Source organism: Mesoplodon densirostris, chromosome 6 (assembly GCF_025265405.1).
Source record: "Mesoplodon densirostris isolate mMesDen1 chromosome 6, mMesDen1 primary haplotype, whole genome shotgun sequence".
Classification (NCBI taxonomy): domain Eukaryota; kingdom Metazoa; phylum Chordata; class Mammalia; order Artiodactyla; family Ziphiidae; genus Mesoplodon; species Mesoplodon densirostris.
Window position 1 is genome coordinate 129084448 of NC_082666.1, and position 27619 is coordinate 129112066.

Genomic DNA, 27619 nt, shown 5'->3' on the forward strand with positions numbered 1-27619 from the left:
TGCTCCCTGTCTGAAAGTCAGGCAAATCTCTAAAGCCTGTGTCCTCCAATGGTCCTGCTTCTTTCAGGGACTTCTGGAAATAATTATCTTTGCACTTCAGAGATGAAAGCTTAGTTAAATATGTGAGAGACCAAGCAGATGTGGCAGGACAGATTACACTGCACATCATCTTGTGTCACAGCTGTACAGCTGATGGAGAGCTTGCCTGCAACCGTGTCGTTTAGAGATACTAGCAAAGATGGCTGTTTGGAGGAAGAAGATTAACATCGCTGTTACCAAGTGATTTAGGAGTGAAACTTAGGATGCGTGCATCTAAATGATTTTTTTCATCAAAAGTTCACATAATTCAAGCGTGGATACAAAATAAAGTCGGTCGCAGACAGTATTTAGAACACTCCCTTTGTTAATATCCATAATCAGATAAGAAACAATTGTTTAATAGCAAACCATTGTGCCATTAGTTTAATAAAGAGTAGGATGTAGCCATTCTGTGCACATTTAATCTCATGATTAGATTATTTTATTTTTATTACCGAGCCTATGATATAGGATTTTTATACTTTGCCTTTTATTCTTTAAAGAAAGATTTTTTTATTTTTTGAAGAATACTGCAAGTTAGATAGTAATAACATACAATTAGATAGTAATTTACACCATTCAAATAATTTCATGCCTACTATATTACAAGATTATATATATATATATATATATATATATATATATATATATATTTGGCTGCAGCACATGGCATGCAGGATCTTATTTCTCCGACCAGGGATCGAACCCAGTTTCTGGCAGTGAAAGCGCCGGGTCCTAACCACTGGACCGCCTGGGAATTCCCTAAAAAATATTTTATAAAATTTGATGCAGAGTAAGAAAGCATTCCACATGTGCCTCTCACCCCACATAACACACATCAAACCTGCACTTGAATTCATCATTCATTGATGGCTGAAATGAAATGAATCCTTTGTTTTCTCAAGGCTGCAAAGAAGAATAGGAAACACATGTGGTTCTTGATATCTAGATGAGAAGTCTCACTGTGTGGTTTGGGGACCTGATGGTCAGTGTTCTAAGGAGCATCCCAACCGTGACTAAAATGGTCAGTCCAGAACCTGGGGACATGTTCATGATGGACCTTCAGAGGTCTCACGGAAGGAGGACTGAGCTCCATTCTGATGCAAGATAAGTTGCTGGAGGCTTCCTGGTGCTGTGGGAAGACCTGTTCCTACAGCACATCCAGACACACATTGCTGTCTCTCTCTTCTCAAAAAAAAAAGAAAAAAAAGAAGAGAATAAGAAAAGGATCAAACACCTGTGTGTGTGTGAAAACTGAAGCATGCAAGCATCACTTTTCAATATGCTGCATAGTATATATTCACATATAACTGTGTTACCAAGTAATAAATTTTTGAAAGTGTTTATTTCCCTTTGAATTCCATCTCCTTTAATACCCGCATCAACCATGGGACAATGATGGAGCAGGTTTTATCATCTCCATTCTTTAGGTGAGACCCAGAGAGTCCAGTAACTTCCCTCCGGTCACTCAGCAAACGCATGGCACGATTCGTATTAGAATTGTCTACTGACCCTCGTTCATTTTACCGTGTTCACATTAAAATGGACATTAATGACCTCTCGTGCTTGCTGGTGAAGTCAGAAACTTAGAAAAGGTTTATGTTTTATTGGCTTTTATTTTAAATGATTGATACAGGATGCTCATGTATTTAATTTGCATTTTAAAAAAGACCTCCCTTGCCATAGTACTTGAAGGATGTGTCAGCATTTGAAGATTTTGTGATTTAGGGCATTTGGTGTTTTCTGGATAAATCATTTCACTCTCCTTCCTTTTCAGCTCTTTGTACTGGAAAGGGCCTGCTTTGCTTCACCTGGTCACTTCCTGACCAACCTGGAGGCCCCATGAACTGGCACCTGCATTATAAAATCATCTTGATGCCCCTCAGGCAAATGGTATGTGTTCCTCTTTTGAGCTCAGATAAAACTTTGTCTTTGCTGCCTTTTATTCAGCTTCTCCCTTAAAATAGCCATTCATATCTTATTTCCTTTATATGTTTTCTGATGACTGTAGATTTTTATATCCTCCTACAGAATTTATTGTCACTTTAATAGGTCATCAACACATATTTGTATTCATTGCCTGGATATAGTAGAGAGATCATTGTTAATGTACGCTAAAGAACAGAAAGATCAACCTTGTCTCTGCTATTCCTGCCAAAAAAATATAAAAGGATCAATAACCCATAACAAAAATAATAACTAAATAATTTGGGGAAGTTAAAAGCATTTTGGGAAGTGTTTAGTTACAAGGTCAATCCTTATCTGTTTTTAACAAGTTTAAAAGAGAATTAAGCCAGACTGTCCATGGACTTTTCCTCACTGGATAGTAAGTTACATCTGCTCTGGAAGATTTCTTAGCACTGAGACATTGAACATACCCTACAAGTAAACAATTACATTTTGGGTAAACATTTTCATGTTCTACAATGACAAACACTGGTATGAATATTTTTCTTTGGCTTGTGGTTTGTCAGCAGTTTGGAACATCCCTTTCTGAAATCCTAGACTCTCTCTGTCACCCCTTCTTTCAAAGATGAGGAAGCAAAACTATGGGCAGGTGTAGAAGAAGGAAGGGATGAACTTTAAAATGAAAGGTATTAGAAATAATTAAATGAAATGATTAATTTTGAAGACAACCATATAAAAATGTCTTCTTCTTTTTCTTTCTAATTTCCTTCCTTCATTTTCCCCTTTTGCTGTCTTTGCATCACCATCCCATTTAAAAAATGTAAACAGTGTGACAGTGAAAGAGGTAAGAAGCAGACTCTGAAGATGAGTTTACCAGGTGAGACTTAGCACTTGGCAAATTGTATAACACATGTCTAAAATCTTATTCTATTAACTGATATCAAACTAACATGCCTTATTAAAGAAGATGTATGATTTTGTATAAAAGCAAAAGTACTTATATATATTTATATATTTGAGATTTCAGTGGACTAACGTTAATAGAAACGAGAGGTGATTCTGACTTATATCTGGTTTGACTGGGTTTTTCAATTAATTGATGTTTAAAGCAATTTAATGGAGCATTGTGACATTTGTAGATACAACATTGGTAATTATGATAAAATGAGGGAAACCAGAAAGCATTGTATATAATTGAAACACATCTGAGTGTTCTATTCTGAGATGACTCTTTATTATATGATGTAAATTTTGGGAATTTTTTTAGAGTTTTTTTGTAACAATGCCTTTCTGTGGGCATCAGTTTGTCCTGATAATTTTTAATTACCTTAGGCATTCTGAAATGCTTTTCTTTCTTTCTGAGTAAAGCACTAAAAAGATACGTATCTTATTATATAAAGAGGTGAAAACTTAACTGTCATAATGTTCATAAGTCACAATTAGGAAACTAAACAAAATCAAAGAGCACTTAGAGACGAAAACGTTCCCATCTTTCAGTGCTTTAAATATACTCAGGTTACACTTGTCCTCAGTCTTCTCTTTTTATATTTGCTAATCACGGAAGATACTGGTAGCCGGTAATAATCCTGAGATACTAACAGAGAGACGTTTTTCTCTTACATTTACCGGATGTATATGTCTTGCCCCTCCCCCTCCCCCCAGGGAGGAAAATATTCCCACCTTCACTGCCTTTGTGAGTTTTGGAAGAGATTCTTGAAACCCAAGATACACACACTTGGTGAATATTTGGAAATTTAGGTTTGGGCTTGAAACCTTGAAGCTTTGGACTTGGAAGAACGTAAATCTGAGCAGGTTCTCTGCCCCGTGGACAGCGCGGGGTGGGAGGCGGAGGCAGTCGCAGGGCCCCCGCCCTGGGCCCAGGGCAGCGAGTTCAGGGCAGGACGCGATGGAATTCCCTCTGACGTGTAAGGACTTGAGAGCAGAGAGGCCCTGGCCCCTCACTGCCCAGACAAACAGGAGGACACGGCCTCACTGGGAAGGTCCTGCCGTGTCTGTGACTTGGTGACTTACACTCGAGGGGCGGGGTGACCTGTTCAGCTTCCCAGAGCTCAGCTATCCTAGAGGCCTCTGCCTGCCCCAGAGCAGGGCATAGCGGAGGAGCTGGAGAAGAATAAGGGGTGGGGGAGAGATGGAGACCCCTGCGGATGTTTCTGCAGATGAAGGACAAGCCAGCAGAGGACGAGGAGTGACTCTGAGGCTGGGACTGGATGAGTCACGGTTGCACCTTGGCCGGTGGTGGCATCAGGGGGACCTGATGGGACAGAGGATGTCAGCAGAGGGAAGAGGCACCTGACACCTGAGAGGGTCACTCCTCCCATCACTGAAGGACAGGACTCACCTAGCATTTAGCACCAAGGTCAGGAAGAAAAAACGGGAGAGGGGTATATTCTCAATGAGTTCACATTTAAGCCTGCAGTGATTGTAAAAAGTAACCAGTTGAGTTTACTTAAGGGTGAGGACTTAGATGACGTTTTCTACATCCGATAAAAGAACTCTTTGTTTACTACAGTAGTTACATTTCTGCACACAACTTTATGGCTGAATTTTATACCTGTTTCATATCTATACTTTATTTATGAATCAGAGCATCTTTTGGGTTTTGAAAAGCAGAATGAAAAAGAGCTATGAAGCTAGATCACACAGAGAAAGAAAGAAAAAAAAACCCAATAGAAATACACTGAAACTAATTGTTAAAAATAAACTTTTTTTGACATATTTCCCTTTAACTTGAAGTTCAAAGCCAGTTGTGGTCCGTAGAAAATGTTAGTCTGGAAATTTTATTCCTTCTTTGAGTTTATTTTTTTCACCAATTTGGAAATTCCTCCAAACACTGAAAATTTTCTTTTATAAAATAAGAATGGGATGATACTTTTTTTTCAATAGATGAGCTAAAATGATGCTTTGCGAAATGATTTAAATGGGTAATATCATGAGTAAAAAGTTAAGATAAAATTAGTCATATTTATTGTTCTTCAAAAACATGCATGTTTCTATTTACTGTGGTTAATCTATGAATTGCTATAGCTACCATGATTAATGGCTAGACAGGATACCATCAAGGCATAAACCCTGTTTGGTTGTAAAACTTATTCTGAAACTTATTACTAAGAATGACAAAAACAGAAATAAGCTATTCAAGAGTTAAAAAAGAAAAAAACCCAGAGAATGACAAAAACAGAAATAGAATATTTGAGCTAAAGGAATCATATATATATAATATATACTACGCTATACTTATACTACAAATACATGTAATACAGATATACATGCATTTATATATACTATACAAATATATACATATATAAGTATTATAAGTATTACACATAAGTATTAGAATACTAATGTATTATAAGCATTATACTAATATATATAATATATATGTCATTATATTGGTAATGGTAGTTATTTAGTATGTGGGAGATAGGTTTTCAGTAATGTTAAAACTGGATATTAAGGCTATGAAATTAATTTACAACTCTAATCAGTACAGCAAAAAGAAATGTCTTTATGACACGAAAGGTTTAATCATCAGGATAGGAAAACATAATTTCGGTGGTAGTTTGCAGAGAATAGTACACTGAGAGCCTTGCTGCTAAATGTCTAAAAAAATATTTTTTAAAAACTGAAACAGGGGCTTCCCTGGTGGCGCAGTGGTTGAGAGTCCACCTGCCGATGCAGGGGACACAGGTTCATGCCCCAGTTCGGGAAGATCCCACATGCCACGGAGCGGCTGGGCCTGTGAGCCATGGCCACTGGGCCTGCGTGTCTGGAGCCTGTGCTCCGCAACGGGAGAGGCCACAACAGTGAGAGGCCTCGTACCGCAAAATAAATAAATAAATAAATAAAATGTGCCAATAAAAACGTGTAATGAACCTACTTTCTCCTTGATTGTTTAACCTAAGACCATCATGGCTTCAAATTATATTACATAAGAGGGAAATTAGAATGAGAGAGGCTAAACTTCTACTTTTTAAAGTGTATTTCACTCATGTGCATGCTAGCTTTAGTGATGGAATTTAAAGCCTGGATGTATTTTAAAGTCCCTTGCTCATTTCTGCTGTTGTGCTGACTGAGAATATTTGTAGCTGCATCTGGCAGGCGTAGGGAAGGTTCAGCCACTTGATCTATGAGCCCTGCAAGTGGAGTGTCTCGGGCAGGGGCTTTTAGTCCCCAGCAAAGTCTTCGAATTCATAAATATTCTGCAAAATCTTATTCACATACACAGAAAATGTATTTAATCTACCTTGGTTTGCATGAAGTGGAGAAGGGCAAAAGCAGTTATGGATAGTTAGGGCTCAAATACTCAGAATTGGGCAGTGTTGTGATCTACTGTGGGTATTTTCTCATCCAAACTTTCTCTTGATAAAATTTACCTTAAATTTTATCTGCAAAGGTAAACATTTAAGTCTGCTAAAGAGTTTCTTGGGATATGAAATCTCATGGTCCTAATGACTCTTCAGCCAATTCTGAATCTTACCTTACCATGATTTTTGTGTTTTATGAAGACACATTGTGCCTAGTGAAAAGTGCCATTGCCATCAGATGCCCCAGAGATGTCTAGATGTCAGCAGGTGTTACGAATCTGCAGGCGATCAAACACATTTGTGCAAATGGGAAGTTGTTCTATGGATGAAGGCACCTATGTGGTCAGCCGGTGGCTGCTTAGTGGAAATAATCCTAGGACATGTTAAATCCAAAGTTGGGTTGGGCTGGGGCAGCCGGGGAATGATTTGTTAGAAAGGGAATGATTTAGTGGCTGAGAATCAAGTCAGAATGTTTGCACATGCATGAATCAGACCTAAATCCTCAATTTGGGTGGAGAACTGGAGAATGATAGGCACAAGAGTGGTTTGGTGGGTGTCACCCGGACCAGTTTCTAGACAGTGGTTTAGGTCCTGTGTTATCCTATGCCTCCTGTTCCCTTTTACTTCCTCCAGTCTCTGTTCTCTATCCTGGATGGGTAGCCACACCAGCACAGTGCCCTGGTTCCCCATCTTTATTAGTCAAGAATTTCACTGCCCCTAATTCATGTCTTAGAACATTGGGGTAGAGTAGAATGATAATGGGCACAGAATCTGGATGAAGGCAGATCAAGGTTGATGGATGGTTTGCCCACTCTTGTCTGAGGGTTGTCTCAGCCAGAGAAATCAGAGTCCAGGAGGCAAATAAGTAAGTGAAAAGCTAAGCATCTCAAGGAAGTGCCATGGTGGATTACATGTACATAACAGCAACATGTTTTAAACTCTTTTTTTCTACTCTCAACCTCATGCATGCATGTAGCCTCCTCTGTATTCTCTCTCTTCTTTGACTGCAAATTTCCCTAACATGGCCCATACTATTTTTGCCTTTCTCTTACTTCTCTGGCTGATCCTGTTGCTCTATTTTCTTCCTCTGTTAACTATTGGCCATTTCCAATGTAATCAGTGTTTTCGCTATACTATCTTCCCAGTTGGTTATCATAATAAATAAGCCCAGGAACCAAGTATGCAAAGTATGTAGGGAAAGAAATAGACTTAATATGCCCTGCTCCCCCTCCTCCCACTGCAAAGGGCAGAGCAGATGTCATTCAATATTATTGATAAAAAACTGTTTCAACAAATGTTTGGGAATATTTGTACTTGAAGCTGATGTGATTGATAAATCTTACCTTGGGAGAGTCTGTCTCTGGATATAATAAAACTTATAACTATTGTAAAAGCCATTCCCATGTTCAAAGAAGAAACAGCTGTACTTGCTTTCCATTTGACTTCTTAGTAGAGGAAAACCTTAACATTTAAGTGAAAACAATTTAAGGAAGAAAATAATGCTTTGAGTTCAAATAATTGCTTTCTTTTAAAATTTTATTTAAGCACACCTTATTTTGCCACCAAATGTAAATTGGAAACTTTGAAGATTATTTTCCTCAACCTACTCTGTTTCCTTCCCCAACAAAAAATAAGCCACCCACATTCTAATTTTCCATCAGTATTTAAAAAGTCTTCCACTGGGTGTTTTGGCCTGAGTTACTAGGTAACTGTCTAAGTTTTATATTGACAATTCTCATATTTACTAAAAATATTTTCTGCCAAATCTTGTGTCTTGAATATGTGCTTTATTTAATGCTCAATGATCTATTCAGTAGAGTCTTCAGTAAAAAATTGGAAGAATCTTAAAAAATCAGACCCACTGTTGGGCAATCAATAGATTATTTACTATTATTCATATTGTGATAATCACTGAAAGCATCCTGTTATACTGAGGTGATTAACGCAAATTTCAGTGTTTCTAAAAAGTTATACATAATAACTGAATCACTTTGCTGTACACATGAGACTGACACACATTGTAAATCAACTATACTCCAATATAAAATAAAAATTAAAAACAGAAAAATAAAGAGCTTAGTAAGAAACTAAAATAAAAATAAAATGTTGTACATAGATTGTGTTTTAAAATGAACACACTTTTTTCTCAAGTGCTCATGGAACATTCTCCAGGATAGATCATATCTTGGGTCACAAATCAAGCCTTGGTAAATTTAAGAAAATTGAAATCATATCAAGTATCTTTTCCGACCACAATGCTATGAGACTAGATATCAATTACAGGAAAAAAACTGTAAAAAACACAAACACATAGAGGCTAAACAATACACTACTAAATAACCAAGAGATCACTGAAGAAATCAAACAGATAATCAAAAAATACTTACAAACAAATGGCAATGAAATCAAGACGACCCAAAACCTATGGGATGCAGCAAAAGCAGTTCTAACAGGGAAGTTTATAGCAATACAAACTTACCTCAAGAAACAAGAAAAATCTCAAATAAACAACCTAACCTAACACCTAAAGCAATTACAGAAAGAAGAACAAAAAACCCCCAAAGTTAGCAGAAGGAAAGAAATCATAAAGATCAGATCAGAAATAAATGAAAAAGAAATGAAGGAAACAATAGCAAACATCAATAAAACTAAAAGCTGGTTCTTTGAGAAGATAAGCAAAATTGATAAACCACTAGCCAGTCTCATCAAGAAAAAAAGGGAGAAGACTCAAATCAATAGTATTAGAAATGAAAAGGGAGAAGTAACAATTGACACTGCAGAAATACAAAGAATCATGGGAGATTACTACAAGCAACTATATGCCAATAAAATGGACAACCTGGAAGAAATGGACAAATTCTTAGAAATGCACAACTCTCTGAGGCGGAACCAGGAAGAAATAGAAAATATAAATAGACCAATCACAAGCACTGAAATTGAAACTGTGATTAAAAATCTTCCAACAAACAAAAGCCCAGGACCAGATGGCTTCACAGGCGAATTCTATCAAACATTTAGAGAAGAGCTAACACCTATCCTTCTCAAACTCTTCCAAAATATAGCAGAGGGAGGAACACTACCAAACTCATTCTACAAGGTCACCATCACCCTGATACCAAAACCAGACAAAGATGTCACAAAAAAAAGAAAACTACAGACCAATATCACTGATGAACGTAGATGCAAAAATCCTCAACGAAATATTAGCAAACAGAATCCAACAGCATATTAAAAAGATTATAAACCATGATCAAGTGGGGTTTATCCCAGGAATGCAAGGATTCTTCAATATGTGCAAAGCAATCAATGTGATACATCATATTAACAAACTGAAGGATAAAAACCATATGATCATCTCAATAGATGCAGAAAAAGCTTTCAACACAATTCAACACCCATTTATGATAAAAACCTTCCAGAAAGTAGGCATAGAGGGAACTTACCTCAACATAATAAAGGCCATATATGACAAACCCACAGCCAACATCGTTCTCAATGGTGAAAAACTGAAACGATTTCCTCTAAGATCAGGAACAAGACAAGGATGCCCACTCTCACCATTATTATTCAACATAGTTTTGGAATTTTTAGCCACAGCAATCAGAGAAGAAAAAGAAATAAAAGGAATCCAAATTGGAAAAGAAGAAGTAAAGCTGTCACTGTTTGCAGATGACATGATACTATACAGAGAATCCTAAAGATGCTATCAGAAAAATACTAGAGCTAATCAATGAGTTTGGTTAAGTAGCAGGATAGAAAATTAATGCACAGAAATCACTTGCATTCCTATACACTAACGATGAAAAATCTGAAAGGGAAATTAAGGAAACACTCTCATTTACCATTGCAACAAAAAGAATAAAATATCTAGGAGTAAACCTACCTAAGGAGACAAAAGACCTGTATGCAGAAAACTATAAGACACTGATTAAAGAAATTAAAGATGATACAAACAGATGGAGAGATATACCATGTTCTTGGCTTGGAATAATCAATATTGTGAAAATGACTCTACTACCTAAAGCAATCTACAGATTCAATGCAATCCCTATCAAACTACCAAGGGCATTTTTCACAGAATTAGAACAAAAAATTTCACAATTTGTATGGAAACACAAAAGACCCCGAATAGCCAAGGCAATCTTGAGGAAGAAAAACGGAGCTGGAGGAATCAGGCTCCCGGACTTCAGACTATATTAAAAAGCTACAGTAATCAAGACTGTGTGGTACTGGCACAAAAACAGATATATAGATCAATGGAACAGGATAGAAAGCCCAGAGAAAAACCCATGCACATATGGTCACCTTATCTTTGATAAAGGAGGCAAGAGTATACAATGGAGGAAAGACAGCCTCTTCAATAAGTGATGCTGGGAAAACTGGACAGCTACATGTAAAAGAATGAGATTAGAGCACTACCTAACACCACATACAAAAATAAAGTCAGAATGGATTAAAGACCTAAATGTAAGGCCAGATATTATAAAACTCTTAGAGGAAAACATAGGCAGAACACTCTATGACATAATCACAGCAAGATCCTTTTTGACCCAACTCCTAGAGAAATGGAAATAAAAACAAAAATAAACAAATGGGTCCTAATGAAACTTCAAAGTTTTGCACAGAAAAGGAAACCATAAACAAGATTAAAAGACAACCCTCAGGGTGGGAGAAAATATTTGCAAATGAAGCAACTGACAAAGGATTCATCTCTAAAATATACAAGCAGCTCATGCAGCTCAATATCAAAAAGACAAACAACCCAATCCAAAAATGGGCAGAAGATCTAAATAGACATTTCTCTGAAAAAGATATACAGGTTGCCAACAAACTCATGAAAGGATGCTCAACATCACTAATTATTAGAGAAATGCAAATCAAAACTTCAATGTGGTATCACATTACACCAGTCAGAATGGCTATCATTAAAAAATCTACAAACAATAAATGCTGCAGAGGGTGTGGAGAAAAGGCAATCCTCTTTCACTGTTGGTGGGAATGTAAATTGATACAGCCACTATGGAGAACAGTTTGGAGGTTCTTTAAAAAACTACAAATAGAACTACCATATGACCCAGCAATCCCACTACTGGGCATATACCCTGAGAAAACCATAACTCAAAAAGAGTCATGTACCATAATGCTCGTTGCAGCTCTATTTACAATAACCAGGACATGGAAGCAACCTAAGTGTCCATAGACAGATGAATGGATAAAGAAGATGTGGCCCATATATACAATGGAATATTACTCAGTCATCAAAAGAAATGAAATTTTGTTATTTGTAGTGAGGTGGATGGACCTAGGGTCTGTCATACAGACTGAAGTCAGAAAGAGAAAAGCAAATACCATATGCTAACACATATACATATGGAATCTAGAAAAAAAATGGTTATGAAGAACCTAGGGGCAGGACGGGAATAAAGACACAGACCTACTAGAGAATGGACTTGAGGACACGGGATGGGGGAAGGGTAAGCTGGGATGGAGTGGCATTGACATATATACACTACCAAACGTAAAATAGATAGCTAGTGGGAAGCAGCTGCATAGCACAGGGAGATCAGCTCGGTCCTTTGTGTCCACCTAGAGGGGTAGGATAGGGAGGGTGGGAGGGACACGCAAGAGGGAGGGGATATAGGGATATATGTATATGTATAGCTGATTCACTTTGTTATAAAGCAGAAACTAACACACCATTGTAAAACAATTATACTCCAATAAACATGTTAAAAATAAATAAATAAAAACATAGATAAATAAATAAGTGAACACAGTTTTTGGTTGTTATTGAAGAAAATAGGAGATTTCTTATCAGGACATATATTAACACATTTTACCTGATCTGGCATTATTTTATACACATTGAGAAAACACAGCTAGTAGCATTTAACAAGGAAATTTCTCCCTACCTCAATGAACATAAATATCCTTTAGTTTAACAATATACGAATACATTTTTAATGAACAACTTTATTTAAAACTGTAACAGTGCCCACTGAACGCTAATTTTTAGCAAGTCATGTTGGAAATGCAGTGAGACGGCAATATCTCAGATTTTAATAATGTACCTAATATCATAAATCTAGAATTTTCATAATGTGGACATTGATGATGTTTATATGAGCCATTTGTGTGGCTTGTCTTCTCCTGGACAAAATGATGATCGATACTGTCAACACTAATTTGCTCTTCTAAATTATTATATGTAATTAAATTCAGCTACTTGAGGGCATTTTCTTCTAAAAGTTTAATGAAAATGCTTTTAATATGCAAATTATTTCAATTGCTTTAAGTCTCTAATTTTAACTTGAAATTTTTCCATCAGGCACCTGTAGAACTATACCCTTTTCTGTTTGGGGGGATTGGTTCCTAAACCTCTTTCAGCCTTTTGCTCTTGAGGGGAAGGGGGTCAGAGCAAGAGGAAGGAACACACTAAGATACATTCCTGGGGGCTGATCCATCTGTGTGCACTTGTGAGACCCTGTAATGTTCTAGCAGGGCCGTGCAAGTCTCCTTGCCCCACTCAGTTTTCCGCACTTTCCCCAGTACCTTCTCCCATTTCTCAATAGTGCTTCACAAACCGTTTTTCTGTCTCTGCTATCCTCCAAAACTCAGGTCTTTAGAGCAACCTTCATTTCTCTAATTTTCAGATATTGAATTGGCATTAGTGATAAAAAGAAAATAATGTTAGATTCTCATTTGCTCCTTTCTTTGCATGCTTTTCCCCTTGTTTTAAAAATGTCCCAAAGGAAAACGATCCAAGGCACGTGTATATCCTTTGGGCAAAGAACTATGGCAAATAAAACACTGTGCAGACGAATTGTTCTGCCACTTGGGGTCCTTGTCGGATGTTGGGACTCCTAGTTTTGCTACTAAATGTGGAAAATATAACTGATAAGACTGATTGAGGATAATGAGATAAAAATCAGTCCCTGAAATATCTCCTCTAGATCACTTCAATGAAAATAATTCACTGAAGGTCGTTCACTGGACAGGCAGTAGCCATGCAGTTCCTACTGTGTAGCTTAGGGAACTCTACAAATAAGTTTTAAAACATAAAGGTACAAAATGATTCATATAGATAGAGGTACAATTCTAGGTGTGTGTGTGTGTGTGTCTCAAATGTAATGCTTGACCTATGTGTGCCCCTCATTGTAAGACCTTGCAAACAGCTGTACAGAACTTTCACTGTACAGAAATTCCAGATGTGACCAGAAATCACTCAGAGTGCACTCTGACACACTGATTTTTAAAGAGGATGAAAAGATTTTTTGTAAAAAAGGAAAAAACGCTGCACCACATTCGACTGGTGCTTCTAAGACCTCCCACATGGCTCCTCTGACTGGCAGGTCCGACATCCCTCATATTCCCACAGCATCCCAGCTAATTACTCAGAACAGATAAACCCACCAAAAGCCAACGAGTAAATAGGAACGTATGTGAGGAGTGATGTCATCCCGGCTTTCTCAAGAAGACAGCGCAGGCGTGGACAAAAAGAAACGCAAACATAGTAATTGATGGTTTTTATTCCAACCATTTTCTTTCTTCCCTCCCTGCCCCTCCGTTTTGACCTTCAGCGTTTCCTAGTAAATGCCCATCTATGGAAAATATTAGTGCATGTTCACTGTACAGGGATTTGGTTTCATGAAATCACATAACTTTATTAAAAACCCAAGCATCAAAAATTTAATAGACATTATCCTGGAATGATATTTATACTATTGGAAATATCTCTGGAAAATTAATAAATCTTAATTGTAGGCAGTTGCTTAGGGAAAGATTTTCTTAAGGCAGTGCTCAGTGGATTTCAAGACTTTTTAACATCAACGCTTTAAAAAATTATCAACCTTTCTCTCTTTTCTGTGCCTTAAGAAATTCTTTCCTATCTAGATGTGTCCTAAAGATATTCTTATATTATCTTAAACTTCTTTACACTTCATAATCTGGAATTTATTTTTGTCTGTGGTGTGGGATACTTTTATTTTATTTTTTCAACCAGAAAGAAAACCATCTCATCAGCATCATTGCCCCGATGACTTGTTACGCCAAAGCTGTGCGTCATGAGTGATGCTTCCATGCACATGGGGTTCTATTTCTGGGCTCTCCAGGTTGTTATCTATATACCTGGAGACAGACAACCAGAAGTCACATTTCAGCATCACAACTTGCTAGCTGTGTGATCAGCTGGACTGTGGTAGTTTTGGGGAAGAAAATCATGACTGTATTCTTGGGTGTTGTGTTTACAGGCTGAGTGCTGCTGGGGGAACCAACAGGGGCTGATTTGATACCCTCTGTTCTCTCAAGAAAAGATGCACCCTTTGAATAGACATTAGGGCCTTTTCTGACCTTAACCCTAGAGGCACTGCCAGGAACCCCAGCTCAGCAGGAAAGTCTCCCAGGAGAGGCTGTTTTCCATTCTGTCAACACAGTGACAAAGACACTATATACTTCTGGCATTGCCTTTCCCAAATTTATATTTAAATTTCCCCATTTGTTCCCTGAATGTCTCCTATATCTGTTTTTATTTTTATATTTTGGTTCTGTGTTGTACGTCTCTGTCCTTATAAGTATCGAAGAGGCACTCTCCTTTTTGGAGGTCAAAATAAACTTTCCATATTCTTCCCTGTCAGAGCTTATATTTAAGACTACATCTCTCATTTTAAGGTTGCCATCTGCAAATTGAACAAATCTGTATCTATACCAGTGAAAATGGATACACTGTCATTAAAACAAAACTCGAGCTTCCCTGGTGGTGCAGTGGTTGAGAGTCTGCCTGCCGGTGCAGGGGACACGGGTTCGAGCCCTGGTCTGGGAAGATCCCACATGCCGCGGAGCGGCTGGGCCCGTGAGCCACAACTGCTGAGCCTGCGCATCTGGAGCTTGTGCTCCGCAACAAGAGAGGCCGCGATAGTGAGAGGTCCGCGCACTGCGACGAAGAGTGGCCCCCACTCGCCGCAACTGGAGAAAGCCCGCGCACAGCAACAAAGACCCAACGCAGCTAATCAATCAATCAATCAATAGAAATGCTGTAGAATTATTAAAGAAACAAACAAACAAAAACCTCGGGGTTAGTTCCGTGAAACACTGCATAAAAAAACCCAAAAAACAAAAAACAAAACTCTCTGTCCCTGTGAGCCAAAAATAAAACAAATCTGCACAACTGAGATTGACTTATGCTATTTAAAGAAATTCATCAGAGCAATAAGTATTATAATATCTGTGGTCATATTTCTTGTTTAAAGTTTCATGAATTTACATTTGCATACTTCTGTCAAAGTGTGTAATATCTGGATGCTTTAAAGATTGTACAAAAAATTTTTTTCTTGTCCCACAGTGGGAAGGGCCATGTGGCCCATTTGCTGACTGTATTTACCAGTGTTACACATATGCTATAACATACAGGAAAACATCAGAATATAATAAATATAATTAGTCATTATCCTAGTCATAGTCTTTGGCTAGTTTTGATCTATTTGCTAACTTGATTAAGAGCTTGAGGTAATTACTTATTTTGTGTTATTTAGGGGATAGTGACTTATATCCTCTGAATATCAGCTTCCTTATCTCTAAAATGGTGACAATGGTGACTTTGCAGTGTCCCTATGAGGATTAAATGAGTTAATGTATAAAGAATTTAGCAGGACCAGAATTGCCACGTAACTGATGGTTAAAAATGGAAGCTATTAGTAGTCATAGTACTGTAGTTTCCCATTTTGTTACAGATATTAGGATTTGAAACATTTGTTTTTTTATATGCTTATATACTTGCACTGGATGTTTAATTAATGAGATATATTTATAAATGTTATATGTACATTTCAATATTTTAAATTATTAACATGAGGAGTCCAATATCTCTGTAAGTCATGTTTTCTCTACCAAGTACTCTGAGTTACTAATCATGACATTGACTTTTTTTAAATTAATTAATTAATTTTATTTATTTATTTTTGGCTGCTTTGGGTCTTCGTTCCCAAACGAAGTGGGAACTTCTCATTGTTGAAGTGGGGGCTTCTCATTGTTGTGGAGCATGGGCTCTAGGAAGGAGGGCTTCAGTAGTTGTGGCACGAGGGCTTCAGTAGTTGTGGCACAAGGGCTTTAGTAGTTGTGGCACATGGGCTCAGTAGTTGTGCCTCATGGGCTCTAGAGTGCAGGCTCAATAGTTGTGGTGCATGGGCTTAGTTGCTCCACAGCATGTGGGATCTTCCGAGACCAGGGCTTGAACCCATGTCCCCTGCATTGGCAGGTGGATGCTTAACCACTCTGACACCAGGGTAGCCCCAATATTGACTTTTTAAAGAGAACGAATTGCTTATAGAATGGCTAGATTTTTTAATAACTGAAATTGAACAATTTCATGTAATAAGTAAGAATAGGGTAGCACTGAAAGAGGGAAGTTTGGAGAAACAATAATGTTCTGTTTGCTTCTTCCTGACTCCAGCTCATTTAATGAACTGAGTACAATTATATGTCACAAAAATATAATACTGGCTTAATTTCTGAAAAATATACAGGAAGGGATTAATGTATTCTTAGGTGCTAATTAAGGAGATACGTTCACTATTAACCTCACTCATCCTGATTGTGCTATAGCTAAAACAATAACACCATGTTCGCTGATTTTGCAGAAGACAGGTATGAAGCTCTTTCCAGCAGTTTACTTTGCTCTGTTTGGATTTACACTTTCCCTCTGAAGTAGAACTCATGTATTTTCCTGTAACAGGATGAAACTGGGTTAGGATCAGAAGAAAGGAAGAAGATAAACTTACTCAAGGACACGTGTTTCAAGGAGACTAGAAGGCAATCCTGAGGTTCTTTAAAGTTTCAAAGAAACATGATTTTTTTGGTAGAGATACTTGGGGAGCATAGAAAGATAGAAGCATGCAGAAGCTGTAGAGTGAGTGATTCTAGAGCCTAGGCTTTGTAAAATTGGAACAATCCTAATTTAGCATTCGAAGGAAGCTCTTGTGACTTGGTCATTTCACCTTCCTTGCTGAAGAGGGCACCTGTAGCTTTCCCTTTTGCCTCTTCTGTACGGATCCTACATTTATACTCCCCCATAATGAAGGGCTTTTGAAGAGGGAGAATGGACAACTAAGAGAGGCAAGTAACTTACGTAGCAGAGACAGAAATATCCACATAAAATCTTACATTGTATTTCCCTCCCTAAAAGAGCCAAAATGGAGAAGAAATTTTAACAGGAAAGAGCAAATTTAAAGGTAAAACTGTGTGACAAAAATCAAGTCCTCATCCATGCTAAAACTTAAAGAGATTGAAAATAACTAGGTTGAAGTAACCACAAAGAGGATGTAGCAGAAGAAAAACTGAGGAGAAAAAGGGAAGAAGAATTAGGAGGAACGTCTGAAGAAAGAGAATAGCTAGGTGTCATGAAGGGGTGTGATTGGGTTAGCTTGTCTCATCAAGCTGGGCAGTGTCGCATGAAGATGCCACAAAGGCAGGTGACTTTTATTAAGGTAGGTGACCACCTTTGCCAGAGCTGCCTTTTGGATAAGCTAGTCTTTGTCCAATGAACATGATAGTAGGTAATACTGCACAAGAAATGATAGCTTTGTGAGGCCATTTTCCAAAGAATGGGACTGTGAATAGGACACTTAGAATTTCATGGATTGTCTAGAACAGTTATAGTATCACTCAGAGATACTTGTTAACTATCAATTTAATTAAAGAGAGGTCCAATGGGGCAACTGTGCTACTGAAAAAAGAAATGAAGCAGCATTAGAAGAGACAGCAGAACCAAGCCAGAATTTGATTTGAGCTAAAGCCGAAGAGAACGGAGAAAGTCGCGCTGAGAAAGATCTTAGATTAACCTTCTTGGTTTTGTGACATTTTCTTCCAACTTTCTAATAGTGTTATCTAGAAAGAAACGCAGCATATTAGAGATTTTGCCTGACACAAAGATCTGTAGGAAAAAGAATAATAGAGCTTTTCTTAGGGGAAGATGGGGAGCAAAGGGATGCAAGAAACTTTTCCAGCAGAGACAAATATATTCAAATAAGATTTTATATCAATTTTCTCTACTCAGAAAGATAGGAAAGGAAAATGTAAAGATAACATTGAATGGTGAGCATCAAGGTCTTTTTTTATTTTTTTAACACCTTTATTGGAGTATAATTGCTTTATAGTGGTGTGTTAGTTTCTGCTGTATAACAAAGTGAATCAGCTATACACATACATATATCCCCATATCCCCTCCCTCTTGCGTCTCCCTCCCTCCCACCCTCCCTATGCCACCCCTCTAGGTGGTCACACAGCACCGAGCTGATCTCCCTGTGCTATGCGGCTTCTTCCCACTAGCTATCTATTTTACGTTTGGTAGTCTATATATGTCCATGCCACTCTCTCACTTGGTCCCAGCTTACCCTTCCCCCTCCCCGTGTCCTCAAGTCCAGTCTCTACATCTGCGTCTTTATTCCTATCCTGCCCCTAGGTTCTTCAGAACCTTTTTTTTTTTTAGAGTCCATAAATATGCGTTAGCATACGGCATTTGTTTTTCTCTTTCTGACATACTTTACTCTGTATGACAGACTCTAGGTCCATCCACCTCACTACAAATAACTCAATTTCATTTCTTTTCATGGCTGAGTAATATTCCATTGTATATATGTGCCACATCTTCTTTATCCATTCATCTCTCGATGGACACTTAGGTTGCTTCCAGAGAATCAAGTTCTTAATGCCATAGGCTGAGGGGTTGAGGATAACTTGGTTACCACCAACAGGTAGTTGAAAATGGAGCAGGAGAAAGAGTGGGAAAAACAACACGAAGAGTCACGAGCCATGTGTGCAGGAAAGGAACAGACAGGGGTCACTAATTTTAGTCAGCGCTCAGTATCTTCAATCCAACTCCAATACATTCTGAAATATTTTCTTATGACTTGAAACATAGAAAATTATAAAACAAGTCCTTCCTTCCAATTTGGACAGCTTCTACTATAATCATGAGAAAACTTAACACAATTTAGTTTGTACACTGTCATGGAAGGTATTTTCCTTAAGAGGACTCTGCAGTGCTGTACTCCACAAATGTCTTTAGCACAACTTTTTTTTTTTTAATGAGAAAAGCCATGTCATTGTACACGCACAAACCACTTTCTAATGGTCTTTAACCTTACACCATTTGGACTTGCCTCTCCAAAGAGAGATATTTGAGTAACTGGCCATTACCGTGAGATAGAGGAAGAGCCTCATTTTTCTCCATAACCACTGAACTCCTTGTAAGACATCCCTGCAGCTTGTGCTGATACAGCAGCCATGGACTCCTCAGCGAATGGCAGCTCCAAACCAGCGCCAGTCCCAACCCTCAATCATCCAATCCCAGCCCGCAGCAGACATTGTTTACACAGTCATAATCAACAGGGTAAATTTAGAATATCCTAGAATAAATTCTGATAAATGTCCTGCTTTGGGATGATAAGTGAATGGAGCAGACAGTGACTCTGACAAAGAGGATAAATTGATGAGCTCTAGCGAACAATTAGGTTAGAGCTCTTTACAGCTGTAGAATTCAAATTAGATCATTTCCAACTAGTGTGCGCACATTTCTTTCTTTGTTTTTTTAATTCCGAGTTTGTGTTTTCAAAGTGAAGCATAATTGTGGTCTTTTGTAGGTCAAGGAGTAAACTGTTTACAGCAAGGTCTTGTTGGGAAAATCATTCCTTCTGGGATCCTTTTCTTCCTCCCACCAGTGACCCGTTGATCTCCAGGAAGAGTCCTGAAGAGTGTGCCAGACATGTGATGCTTAAACAGTCTTTTTCTTTTTTCCTTTAGAGTTGGGGTGACTGGCTAATATCCCTTCGAATCTATCAAAGCAATTTTTTGTGTCCTCCTTCTTGGAATTTTATTTCCACATGTGAGGTTGGAGTAGTCTGTATGGAATACAAGTTCACCTTTGATTTCAAAATCGGCACCAGCAGCCCCTCTGAACAGAAGAGCAGCCTAACAGATAGACCTAGTTCATTTCCACTCCCATCCGCCTCTGACCCATTTCAATTCCCATCACTTCAGCTTAACAATTTCATTTTTCACGTTAATGCCTTTATCCATTTCAGCAGAGATTACATTTCCCAAGCTGTACATGTTCTCCAGCTGATTTGTTTTTTTTTTTTAAGATTAAGATCATGTAACAATGCTTTCCTTATTTTCAGTTCTTAGTACCCCAAATCCTGGTTGTTGGAATAGAAACCGAGGGGGATAAAGTCCATATTAATTAACCATATCTTCTGTGATAACACGTACATCCATCCACTTGGGAAGTTCCTGACTTACGGCTCCCCCAGGAGTTTCTCAATGTCCAGGCTTTTCTCTCTGTTGGTGTGGCAGCAACCTGACCCTGTGGTTAGACAGCCTGATTCCAGCCTCAGGTAGGAATAGGTTTTCATCTCTACCCCAGCACCGAAGAGCTGCACGCTCTTCGATGAGTTACTTCACATCTCTAAACCGTAACTGTAGAATGGGATTAATAACATTGACCTAGAAGAAATGCTTGAGGTGTAAATGAGAAAAATAAATCTAAAGCATCTGGTGGTTCATGAGCACTCAGTACGTATTAAATAAAATGACTACTCTTCTGTTTTGAAGCCAGGATGATCACATTCCTGTAAGTGATTCATGGCCTCTTGAACTGGTTCCAATGGCCATGAGCGGGTTAGAAGAAAAATTTAGTCTGTAGAATAGGTGAAACATACAAGATAGGGGTGTCTAACGTGAAAGCGCTTCCTAAACCATAACACACTATATAAATGTTATTACTATAATCATGAGAACATAGGTTTTCTTGCCAAAAGCTAAAAGGAATAGCCTGTCTTGAAATGTAGCTGAAGAAGTGTGGCACCAATATAAGTTATGGGAGGGCTGGCACTGTTAACCTGGAAGGCACAGAACTGTCCCAGAAGAAACATGAACTTGGGCCAATGAAGCAGGCTTGCTTTTGGTTGCAGATCTGACTCACACTGACTCTGCACTGCTCTTACTCACCAGAACTTGGTCCAATACTCACTTTTGGAGCAGGTGGTAGAGTTAGCTCCACCAGAGCTACACACATTCGGATTAGAAGAGCAATCAATTTCCAAGGAGACTTGGGGTGCTCTTTCTGAAACAGAGAGAATGGAAGCTCCACTAAGCGTTCCACCAAGGAATCTTCCGTCTCACAGAGAGTCCTTCGTGTCCCCAGTAGGGGGTTCAACAGCAAAACATCTGCAGGGTTGCAGATATTCTTCCTTCTCCTGGGAAACCTCAGGAGGAGGCTGCGTTGAGGTCTGAAAGCCCCCACTTGCCACATTCATGGTGTTTTATTCATTGAGAAACTGATATTATGAAAAATTGGGGGGTACAAAAATCACTGTTCAGGAACCGAGTTAACACATGAAGCAAACTGCCACATTAAGAGTGGGTGATGAAGCAAATGAGAACATTTCACATTTATATGCAAAGATACAACTTCTAATTGATGAGAAATCTTATTGCTAAAATGGAAATTTCTTTCTTTAATGCAATATAAAATGTGTTCCAAGTTGTGGGTCAGAAGAGTTGCTAAATGCAAAGTATTTTATATAAAGAACTTCAATCACAGTAGAAACTTGATAAATATTTGTTGACCCTTGTCTGATACTTACCAAGTGTCATGACTTCACCACGTCATAAGATGATTACCAAGTACGTATAAAGTACACTCCTGTCCTTCAGCTTGCTTTCCATGTACAACCCATATACAAGGAATGAGGCCTCTTATTTAACTGAATTTCAACTACATATTCACATTGAATTTCAACATAATGCCTTGAATATCCTTGACAGTTTCCTCACTGTTTTCCTGAGAAAACTTTCTGTATTATGTACTTTTGGTATTTAACTCTGGCTCTTAAAGACATCAGAATAACATTTCCCAAATAGATCCTGATCTGGAAGCTACCTCTCTGAACAATGAATGGTTGTGAAGCGGTACTGGCAAATAAAACAAGGCCTCCATCAAAATGTAAGGCTGTTCTGCTGTTTGCTGGAAGGCCTTTTCTTAGGAGGTGTGGGCCAGGTGGAGGGCAGTGGTTCTTAATATTTTGGGGATCATAGAACCTTTTGAGAATCTAATGAAAGCTACGGATGCTTTACCTTGGAGAGATCCATATGCACATAGCCTTGCAAATATTTGCTTAGAATTTTGGGACCCGCATGAAGCTATTTATGGAGCACTCTGAGAAGTCCCTTGGACTTGATGGGACCTGAGCTAATCTAGGGTTTACCACGATCGTTTGGAGAAAGTCTCTGAGACCGTCACAGCCCCAAGGAACTTCAGAGTCCTGGGCTAACTCTTATTCACCCACTTTTTCCATTCATTCATTAATTCATTTCTCTATTCACTTACGCATTCCTTCCTTCACTTACTCTGCAAGTTATATGAGTAACATCACTGCAAACGCACTGTAGTAGAATACAGCATGGTCAGGAAAACCATTCAGTCCATAATACCATACCTCACATGCCATACACTTATTTTTTCCAAAAATTCAGAATGTCTCAATTTTGGAGGAGAACTAAGTGAATATCAGCCTTCCTCAGAAAATGAGACAGAGGAGAGGAAGGAAACATAGTGAACTATGTGAAGTATCTTACCTACCATTTCTCTTTTGATATTATAACGCATTTGGGAGGTCAACATTCTTTCCCCATTTACCAATGAGTAAGCAGAGTCTAAGGGAGGTTAAGTACCTTGCTTAAGGTTGTATGCAGCAGGACCGACATGTGAATCCAGCCATCTGGATTTCTAAACTCCAGGGTACTCTTCTACCTGAACAGGGTCACACAAATTTAGGGTTACTCAAATGATAAAGTCAGAACTTGCTGCCTGATGTAATGGAATGCATTTATTATGTGTGTGTGTGTATACAAAAAAACTTAAAAAAAAAAAGATCAGGTATATTATGGAGAGACGGCGTGGCCAGAGCAAAGGACACTGGTCCAACAATCAAGGTCCCTCAAATTGAGTTCCAGTTTTGTCACTGACTATGTGACTTTGATAAGTCATTGAACCTCTGAGGGCTTTAATTTCTGAATCTGCAGTTGGAGTTGAACTAGATGATCTTCCAGATTTTTGGAGCTTGAAAGTTTTGTGATAGATCCACTTAGATGATCAAACTCATAAAGTTCAATAATTTGAAGGTTGATTAGTAGATTATATCTGTGCACACACTTTTTCTCAACCTTATTAATTAGGAAAAGCACTGTTTACGTTAGTGGACCTTAACATATCAAAAACACCAGAAGAAAATGAAAGGCAAAGAGGCTCCTCACAGACAAATAATTTCCTGACAAGGCTTTACTTAGAAGTCTCTGTCACTTAATCAAGGGATCACTGAGGCGTCTTTTGAATTTAGTAAAGAAACTGTTACAATTTCAAAAAAAAATCTTTATTTTTTGGCCAGAAATATCAATAGGAACATAAACTAGTTATTTTTAAATAGAATGATAATTAGATAGAATGATAGACCTAAAGACCTAAAAATCCTTTTGTCCAATTTTCTCTCTTTACAGGTGAGAAGAGTGTCAAAGAATATAAAGGAGTTGCCCAAACTTGCACTATAGTTGTGAACCCTGCGATGGGGCCTGAACCCAAATTCTGCTCTTTGACTTCCTATTCCAGGAGCTCTTTCCTCAGCCACCCCCAGCTTCAGCTCTTTTCTCTCCCCCTGGTGACTTGCCCCCTCGCTCTGCCTGAACAAAGGCTCTCATCCATCTTTACTCTGTCCCCCGCACCAGACTACCTTCCTCAAAAGCTTTTATAACTCCGTTCCACTGTTTACACCTCTGATGCCCCTCACTGCACACAGAGTACAATTTAAATATATTATTTAAATATTCCTCTTCCTCCAAGAAGTCTTCCTGGATTCCCCCTAGCTAGAGTCGTATCTCTATGCTTGGAGATTCTCTAACACGATGATTCTTATATAAAAACTTTCAGCTTTACCTTGTACCATAGTTATTGGTGTGTTCTTTAAAATTTCTTTTATTAGAGTGCAAACATTTTAGGTATGGAGTCAATGGTAAGGCAATTAGCATAAGGCCTGGCGCTTTGAAGAGAGTTGTTAAATATGAATTCTCCTTCTCAAACACTTTTTTTTCCTCTGGCACCTCTTCTCATCTCTCAGACAGAAAGAACTCAGTGGGTTTTATTTTTTGAACAGGTGGCTGTGGTCTGTCAACCTCTGGGAGTGAGCTCATCTCTAGACGTGGTCTCTGGGCTTGCTGCTCCCGCCCCTGGCCTGATCTCCTCTCTCACTCCCACTGGTCTACGTCCTGCCGGCTCGCCAAGGTCAGCTCAGACCTTGACACCTTCCCACTGCTGGTCCCCCTTCCTCTGACCTCTGTCAGCATGTATGGTCGGTTTTAGTGAATTCACATTTCCACTGCATTCTTTCTGTTTTTAGGAAATTTTCACTTGTCCATGAAATTTTTGTCCATGAAATTAGGGCATGAGACCTGCCTTAGACTCCTTGTACTTTTCAATACATGTTCATGTATAAAATGAGTCAAAGTTAGTTAATTTAGAATATTTTAATAATACGTTGAGCCTACTGATACACAACTTATTGCTCTGAGGGAACTTTCTGGTCTCCTGAAATAGCTATTCAAGTTCCCCAAAGGTTCTTGGTTTCTCCTTGTACATAAAGCTTCGGTAATTTCATTTTCCCTTCATTTCAATTTCATTTCTCAGCATTTCAATAAATCCCTACATAGGAGGAGCTAGGATGTAAGCCACCGTCTAATAGGAGAAACAAGCATGAATTACCATTTTCAGGGCTCCATTCTCATTACTTTTCCATAGCCATGTGCCTTCTAGAAACGTGGACAGTTTTATTTCTATCATGACACGGGGCTGGACACGACGATCCTCAGGCCTGGATCGCCCCACTGGATCCTAAATCTGCTGTAAGTCTCGGTCCCCTTCTATCAGCAGAATAACCAAGGTTGTAAAGGACCAGGCAAACTTCCAGGCTCACTTTTATCCCTAATTTTGATATATTGGACCTTGAAGTTCTCCTTCTAGGAGCTTGTCCCCTGATGGCTTTCCAAGACTGAAAATACTGACTGTATTTTTTAATTTTTATTTTTATAACTTTTTATTTTATATTGGAGTATAGTTGATTAACAATGTTGTGTTAGTTTCAGGTGTACTGCAAAGTGAAAATACTGACTCTAAAAGAAATGATAAAAGGGAAATAACTTTCTATGGTTTGGGAGATTGGGGACACATCGGTGACACAAGTCAGCAGTTGCACGGGTATGTGTGTTGGTGGTGGTTGGCAAAATATTAAGAAAACTTGGTAAAGTGTTGTTTTTACTAAATAAAACTGAGAAAACAATATTTTTAGATGTAATTATGAAGCTTAATTATTACCAGGAAATCCTACTTGTAGTATCTTATTACGGCCTCTGGAAGTATATTTGCTTGCATTTTTCTTTTTCCCTTTTACACAAAGAAATGGCTGTTTAATTTTCTTCCTCTTTCATTGTTCTGTAACACTTTTATTCATTTCTCTGCTACTACTTTCACACATACACATTTATTAAAAAAAGTCAGCAGTCTGTCTTACTGTCATCTTTTAACCAGTATACTGGTAATATGGGCATTAGTGGCCAAAGGAGTAATGACTCAAATCTGATTTTGTAAGTAACTGATAATTTGGGAAGATCATAAGCCCTCGAGAACATGCCTTCCTTGTAGAAAGTATAAAATGACAAAGTATATGGCTGATGTTATTGCAAGTTAGTCTCAAGCAAATAAATCACCATATTTAAAAAATTTAAAGGCTCACATTCTTATGTGGTGCAATTTAGAGAGAAAAGTTATTATTTGACATAATGCAAGAGTATCCATCTATCTATCCATCCATCCGTCTATACATTGTAGCTCCTAAACTTTACTCTTGCTATTTTTTCCAATTCCACAGCATTCTCTACCCTCAGGAAAAAAAATGTAAATAGAGCAACCATGTAGGTGAAGGAGGACTTTACAAGCAGTTGAGTCAACCACCAAGGTTGAAACCTTGCCAAGGACAAGCTGTGAAGCTCATGTTCAAAGAAGGAGTGGTTATCACTTGCACTTGCACCACTCTGGCTTGTCTAGTTTCAGATAAAATTAATGGTTAAAAAATTCAACTTGACTTTAAAGCCAAACCTTAGATCCTAAACCTGATCATTATCTGGCCATTATAGCAGCAAATAACATTGCTATGCCAAAGGCAGATACCTATCTGTAAAAGAAAGGAGTTGGACTTGGACCATCATATAGCAGACCAATAAAATGCCAATTTAAACCACTCCCCAGACAATGTAATCTATGGGATGGCATTATACCCAGGACATGAAAAGGAAGAAAAATATGTGACTATTCAAATGTGTGTTGAATTGGATCATTAGATTGTACTTATGTTGGGGCATATCTCTAGTAGCTGTAGCTGTTCTCTAGAATGTCTTCAGGGCACTGTTGAAGCCAGTTAAATCTGTTCCATGGGTTTCTTGTTTCAGTGAATGGCTGGACAGTCAGAGGGGAAATTGACATAATTTCCACAGTGATACAACAGACTATTCAATTTCTAAAATTTGAATTTAGCTATCAAGTGAAAAAAGCCTTGTGCACATAAAGCATGTTATCCAAACTATACTGTTTTATATGAAGTAACTTTAAAAAATGAAAAAAAAATCAGTAGTAATATTTTAAGTAAATATCAATGGAATAAGCTTGGAAGATAGTAATATACTTGTCTTATCAGGGTTTATACCTTTTAAATGTATTTATATTCATCCAAAATAATAATGAAATCAATTCTGAATGCAAATATGTGTCATTATATATACACAAATTATCTTCATGTGTATTACTTTTTAAGATGCGATATTTTGGGTATTTTCATGTACAGACCAGTTTTTTTATAATGACAGTGGGATGACTTAAGAATAAAGAGGTTAAGAAATTTTTTGTCTGAAAAGTGTTGTGAGTACTTTTCCCCTCTCCACGGATCTGTTCCAGGTTGTACAACTGATGTCATGATGCTCAAACACAGGTTCACTACAAAGTTAAACACTAGGTGGCACTACAAACCCCCCAAACTGGAAGGTAACTGCCTTTGTCTATCACCGTTTAGTCTATTTGGATTTCAGATAGACTGAAATCCAGTTTATCTCTGATTTTGAGTTTCACATAAAAATTAGAAACAGAAAAACAGCAATATTTCCATTACTTGCTTATCACCATAATAGCTCCTTTCCTTTTGATGAACACTTACAGTTCAGGTGAA